Consider the following 7,740-nt stretch of genomic DNA (forward strand, 5'->3'; position numbering starts at 1 on the left):
CCTTCCTGGCCTGCCAATCTGTGCCGTTTGCTTTCTTCAGTTTAGCTGATTAGGGTTAGAGAGGATTCTTGAAGTAAGCTGAGCTGGCTACTCCATGGCCGCGCCCTCAGGCTTGCTAAGAGAACATTCCTCTTTCTCATTAACTGCTTAGTTCACAATCTTGATGGGCTGTTCCAACCCATTACCTTTCCCTCTAAAGTTCTCTTTCCCTTTCCTCATAGCTAACTGTTTCACTGGGTGAGGCTGAAGAGGGAGTCTACCAGTTTTATGTCCTTCCCTTCCAAACCACATTAGACTCCTCCCTCTTACTATACTTTACCCTACCTGCGTCATTGAATCCATGACACTACATATTGTTGTTTATCTCCTCCGACTGACTGTGAATTCCTCAAAAAGCAGGAACCGGCTTCCATTCCCTGACCTCCAGTACTGCCAGCAAATGTGAGGTCTCAATAGGTGTTTGCTTCCCAACTTTCCGAATATTCTAATTTCAGCCTTTCTGAAACATCACTGCCTGAGCAATCTTAAAATAACATTTTTATCTTATCAGTCAGTTGATACCTTCCAACTGTTGCCTAGTGGCTCAAGCGCACGTCTTGGTCTGGCATTTTGAGCAATCTGTAGTCTGGATCTGGCGTCGCCCTGCCTTTCCAAAGTTATCTTTCAGTGCCTGTTCCCATCAGGCTGATTTCTTTAGTGGCCTAAGTAGACCCTACCTCTTCCTAACCAGGGCCTTTGCTCACCCTTTCCCCTGTTTGGGAGGCTTGCAGTCTCTTTTGCACCACTCTACATTTCACAAGAATTAGAAGAATGCATTTGGCAGGATACTTGCTGTACTTATCCAGAGGGCTTTGAAACTGAAGGAGAAGGGAGAACAATAACCAGATAAAGTTATGTAACTGAATTCCGTGAAGGACATGAGAAACAGAAGCACAGCGGGTAAGGCACACACGTGTGCTGTGGTACTGATCATGCATGCTGTGTTATAACTTGCAGGACTCTTCCCCCTTTAGACTGAACTCTTGAAGGGGAGGGACTGGTGACCTCATTTTTTATGGCCAACAGTTAAACCAGAACTTGGCATATAGGAGGTACTCAATAGATGCTGAATTTTTATTCAGGTGTTCAGTAATTTCCGAGGGGAGAAATGCAAGAGAAGAAATTTGGGAATAATAATCACAAATGGTATGTAAAGAACAAAGGCTATGAATCAGAGTTCTGAGTTCCAGTTCTCACTTAGTGCTGCTTAGTGGTCACTGCAAGTTACTTTTTAACTAAACTCTCACTTTCCTTATCTGTAAAATGGAGATTTACAGACTTATCTTTTTGGATAGTGGTGAAAGTTTACTGAGCTAACCTGTAAAGTACCTGCCATATAGAATATGTAGATTTAGGATGTATATACTTGATGGAAAGGAACTTTTGGCAGGCAGTAGAAAAGGATTTCATGTGAAAAAGAAAATATACTTAATAGAAGACTCAGATACTATAAGAGTGCAGCTTCATCAATGTTTACAAAGTGGACATTTACCTACCACTGTGGTCAGAAAACATACACTGTATGATTTAAATCATTTAAACTGTTGAGATTTGCTATGTGGTCAAGTGTATGGTTAATTTTTATAACTGTTCCATGAATACTTGAAAAGAAAACATTATCATCATTCCTTTGCATAACTAGGGATCTGCTTATCAAGAAAGCTCAAAACTTATGTAAAGAAAATGTTACTACACAATGAAAAGAGCTTAAAAAAGACTGTACAAAGGAAAAGACTTAAACGGTTATGGGCTCCAGACATTAACCCAGACATATATGGCCAATTAATATACGATAAAGGAGCCATGGACATACAATAGGGAAATGACAGTCTCTTCAACAGATGGTGCTGGCAAAACTGGACAGCTACATGTAGGAGAATGAAACTGGATCACTTTCTAACCCCATACACAAAAGTAAACTCCAAATGGATCAAAGACCTGAAGGTAAGTCATGAAACCATAAAACTCTTAGAGAAAAACATAGGCAAAAATCTCATGGTCATAAACATGAGTGACTTCTTCATGAACATATCTCCCTGGGCAAGGGAAACAAAGGCAAAAATGAACAAGTGGGACTATATCAAGCTAAAAAGCTTCTGTACAGCAAAGGACACCATCAATAGAACAAAAAGGTATCCTACAGTATGGGAGAACACATTCATAAATGACAGATCTGATAAAGGATTGACATCCAAAATATATAAAGAAATCACACGCCTCAATAAACAAAAAGCAAATAATCCAATTAAAAAATGGGCAGAGGAGCTGAATAGACAGTTCTCTAAAGAAGAAATCCAGATGGCCAACAGGCACATGAAAAGATGCTCCACATCGCTAATCATCAGAAATGCAAATTAAAACCACAATGAGATATCACCTCACACCAGTAAGGATTGCCACCATCCAAAAGACAAACAACAACAAATGTTGGCGAGGTTGTGGAGAAAGGGGAACCCTCCTACACTGCTGGTGGGAATGTAAATTAGTTCAACCATTGTGGAAAGCAGTATGGAGGTTCCTCAGAATGCTCAAAATAGAAATGCCATTTGATCCAGGAATTCCACTTCTAGGAATTTACCCTAAGAATGCATCACTCCAGTTTGAAAAAGACAGACGCACCCCTATGTTTATTGCTGCACTATTTACAATAGCCAAGATATGGAAGCAACCTAAACGTCCATCAGTAGATGAATGGATAAAGAAGATGTGGTACATATACACAATGGAATATTACTCAGCCATATGAAAAAAACAGATCTACCATTCGCAACAACATGGATGGAGCTAGAGGGTATTATGCTCAGTGAAATAAGCCAGGCGGAGAAAGACAAGTATCAAATGATTTCACTCATATGTAGAGTATAAGAACAAAGGAAAACTGAAGGAACAAAACAGCAGCAGAATCACAGAACTCAAGAATGGACTAATAGTTACCAAAGGGAAAGGACTGGAGAGGATGGATGGGAAGGGAGGGATAAGGGTGGGGAAAAAGAAAGAGGGCATTACGATTAGCATGTATAGTGTGTGTGGGGCACGGGAAGGGCTGTGTAACACAGAGAAGACAAGTAGTGATTTTATAGCATCTTACTACGCAGATGGACAGTGACTGAAGCGGTATGTGGGGGGGGGACTTGGTGAAGGGGGGAGCCTAGTAAACATAATGTTCTTCATGTAATTGTAGATTAATGATACCAAAAAAAAAAGTTATGGGCTCAGAAGACTCCTTAAATATGTCAGTTTAGTTGAAATTAAGAATAGCTAGAAAAGCTAGAAAAGGAACATCAATGAGGGGGAGCAAGCCCTACCAGCTATTAAAATATAAAATAAATCATTAGGAATTAAAAGAATGCTCATGGATAGATGGGTCCCATACCCCACACCATATATGAGAATAAATTCGAGTGGTTCAGAAATTTAAAGTAAAAAGGACACTATTAAGAATTCTTTCATACTGTATTGCATATTTGAAAGTTGCTAAGACAGTAGATCTTAAAAGTTCACAAGAAAAAGAACTTTGTAACTGTGTGGCGACAGATGTTAACTAGACTTATTGTGGGATAATTTCACAATATATACAAATAAATATACAATATATACAATATACATTCACAAAATATACAATATATACGAATCTTGTACAGCTGAAACTAACAATGTTATATGTCAATTGTACCTTACTAAAGATAATAAAACACAAAATTCTTTAACTAGATTCCTAAGGGGGGAAGCTATTTTCTAACTTTTAGTCAACATTTAGAAACCATAAAAGAAGACTGATAAAGTGTGAAACAAGCAGTTGAAAACTTTCGGCACGGCAAAAACAGACCAACATCACACAAGTAAGTCAAAAGACAAATAGCAAACTGAGGGAACAAGTCAGCTCATTAAAAGAAAAGCCAACTCAGAGCATACACAAAGGACTAATTCCTGGACTATGTGAAGAGCCTTTACAAATGGATAAGGAAAAGACAACTGTCCCAATAAAAAAATGAGCAACACATGAAAAGAGTTCACAAAGTATACTGGACTCTTAAACCCACGGAGATGCTCAGCCACTCAGTAAGATAGGCAGTTAAAACTAACCTGAAGTTTCAGTACATTTATCAGATTAGCAAAAATTCAAATGTTTCATTAAACACCCTTGGCAAGACTAAGACAACAGATAGGTTATGTAAATTAAAATTGGTATAACCACCATCGAGGACAATTTGCCCATATCAATCCATATACCCTTTGACCCAGCATTCACATTTCTGGGATTTATCCTACAAATAAGCTCGCATCCATGAAGTGATCTATGTTTGTGTTTATTCATCAGACTATTTATATTAGCAAAAGACTGGAAGTAATCCAGGTTAAAGCTGGCTAACTAAACATGATAAGCACATAATAGAATATTCTGTAGCTTAAAAAAGAATGAGAAAGCTTTAAAGGTAATATGGACATATTTATAATTGCTCACATTAGCAAACAAACTCTGGAAGGACACAGGGAATTATTAAAAAGTCATTCTCTCACAGGCTGCTTTAGCTTCCTTGATGCTTTCTCCATCCATTTGCTTAGGAAAATCCCAACTATGGTCAAACCCAACTAACCACTTACTCTTTCCCTACAGCCCAACAGCTGAAGGAAAATTCATACCAGTTTGGTCTCTTTAAATCTATGTCTGAAATATCCACCGGTCCTAATACACTTCCCTAGTGTGTCAGTTTCTGTGTCCACTTCTCTTTATTATTTATTTATTTGGAACATAATCTCAAGATTTTATTGTCTTCATAGTAAAACAAAGTATAAAGCTTAAACTGGATCACCTGGCCCTTTCTCTTCTCATCTCCCAGTTAAGAACGTTTGCATCTCTTCACAGCCAGCATTCTCTTAGCTCTGCCATTGGGCTCAACACATTCAAGTCTCAACACAACCTTTGTAGTTTTAGTCTTTTCTCTGGAAAATTGGCTTAGTCTGCCCACCGTAGCCACTCTGTTTCCTGTCCTAACAGCCAGTTTTCCTGGGCATATAGGGGCCTTGCCCTTCTTGCCCCGTGTCACTTGGTGGGGTTGGAGCTTGCCACATTCTTACAGAAAGTCCAGCAGGTTTAGGACTATCCACCACATCCGTGAGCACTAATGACTCAGAAAGCTCTCCTACGCTACATCTCCTAAGCTTCGTTTTTCCTTTGCACTCTTAGCTAATGACTTCACCTCGTATTCCATTGAGAACCAAAGAAATCAGACTGAAATTCCATCATCTTCCCACAAACAACTGTACCATATACTTCCCTCTTGTTATGTGGATGGCTGTCTCTGTTCCCTCTGACGCTTAGCTTGAGCTCTGGATCCCATCTCCTCTCTCCTCAAGAACTTGAAATTGCAACTATCACTTTTTTTTTCATATATCATTAATTTTTCCTTTCTACTGGATCACTGGCCATTGGTATACAAGCATTTCCATGTAAACATGTAACATTGTTCCACATAAAGTATCTATATTCTGCCTTCATACAACACCCCACTAGCTGCTATTTTTTCTCTGCTGCCCTTTTTAGTAAATTCTCTGTGGAACTGTCCATAGTCACAGTTTTCATTTCCTCAATTTATATTCTGTCCTCAGCCTAGTCCACACAGGTTTTCTTGCCCACCCCATTACTCCACTGAAACCTCTTTCAAGGTGACCCATGAATGAATACCTTCTGGATACAGAAGCGAGCTGGCCAAGGATAGATAGCTAGAAAGTGGGGAACTGGTTTTGAACTGAGACATGTCCGTCCCATGGAGAGATGGTTTCTCCAGTGCCTGGTTCAGATATCACTACAGTAACAAACAACGGATTGTCCAGAGGAGGAAGATTAATTGGGATTAATGGTGGAGGGCTTGTGACGCTGAGCCATATAAGACTCTTTAAAGGATAACGAGATGCTTAGCTTGGAGGCTCGTAAGTATCTTAAAATACTTGAAGAAAGGACTGTCATTGGCAACAAATAAGATATTTTGTGTAACTCCAGAGAGCAGTAGGTAGAGGTTACCAGGGGGCAGATTCCAATTTGTTGAAAGGACTTTTTTTTTAAAAAAAACAATTAATTGTATAAAAAGCAGAATGGTTTGCTTTGAGAATTTTAAGACAAGTTCTAAGCGGAGGTGTAAGCTCATGGAAGTCGCATGGGTCTTCCTGTGGAAGGTAAGAGGAGGTCCTAAATGACCTCTAAGGTGATCCTTCTACCTAAAGACTCGGATCATCTTAGAGGTCCTGCAAACACTGCTCAAGTTCACCCCCATCTTAAAGTTTTCTCTAGCAGTCACAGTGCACGGTGACCGGTCCCTTCTCTAAGCTCTTCCTTCTACTCTTCTTTACTCTCATACTTAACTTCATGTATTTGTCTCTCTGTACAAGACTTTAAATTCCTCTGAGGTAGAGAACAGAGCTTTGCACATGGCAAGCACCCAAATATTTGTTTCAATTTAGTAAACGAAGTTTCTCTTTTGGCTACATATTGTCTTGTTTCCTGTAGTAGTCTTGGAAGTAGATTGTGAATCATTTTAAGTCAGGGACTGTAGTTTATATTTATTCATAGTCCCCTAAAGCACGAAGTAGGTGCTTGATAAACATGGCTTTAAGTTGGGTGGAACTAAAAGTGGACCTTTGGACAAATAACTGAGAACAAAAGTGAAAGAAGCAAAAGAGCAAAGAATTCCATTGTTTTAAAAGTGTGGACTTTTTACTTGGAATGAGATAATGTTCAGTAAGTTTTCCCACAGGCAGCCTGGATACACTAAGATCAAGTAAATCATTAGAAACTAGAAACAGTAAAGGTGTTGAGCATGAGTTTCAGTTTAAAATGATGTCACCATATAAATATTAACAAAGTTTGAGTATCAACAGTCTATAGTACAAGGAGCTTAGTCAACACCCAACTATTTGTCGCAGTGAGAAGGTAATTCTGAAAGTGGGGCTGTGCTGCCAGATCCAACATGTGTACGGGACATACCCACTGTCACTCACAGTGATGTTTACAGAGCATGTTTGGATTACCTGGGTGTGTTTGGTGTATATATGTCTAACGTTCCGCTTGAGGTAATGTAATTATTATTACTTTTCCCACTTTTGAGTCGAGGGCTCCTTTCCCTTCTCTTTTTCCTTCCCTTCCCTCTGCACGGTCCCTCAAAGCTGGTGAACGCTGCAAATGGGCCCGACAGAGAAACACGGTTGGGGGGCATGAAGGTATCGTTCCACTTCTGTCTTGTTCTTCTCCCCTCACCCTTGCATATTATGTGTAGTTTTCATTTGCCAAAAGGTTTCTGCAGCACCCCGCAGTTTGCCTCCAAACAAATAACACAAACAAGAAAAAAAAACAGGCGGCACTTGGCGAGGCCGCAGGACCACCACCTTCTCCGCCCTTCGAGGTACTCCTCCAAGTCCTGCAGCACAACTCAGAACCCAGCCAGTCAGAAAGTCTCTATTTCAGGAGCGCCGTCCAATCAGGGCGTCCTCACCTGCACAAGGTGAGGAATTGGTCTCCTACGCGACAGCCTCCTGGGCCAATCGGAGGCGGCTCGGGCTTGGAAGGGCGCCAATCGGGCCCGGCGGGGAGCGGTGGGCGGAGCCGCACCTGGCGACGGCGACCCACTCACCGGAGCGGCGGCTCTCTCCACCAATGGAAGTGTGCAGGGGCGGGGCTCCGACCAATCCGGCGCGGAGGGCAGGGCAGGG

Source organism: Manis javanica, chromosome 14, assembly GCF_040802235.1.
Source record: "Manis javanica isolate MJ-LG chromosome 14, MJ_LKY, whole genome shotgun sequence".
Classification (NCBI taxonomy): Eukaryota; Metazoa; Chordata; class Mammalia; order Pholidota; family Manidae; genus Manis; species Manis javanica.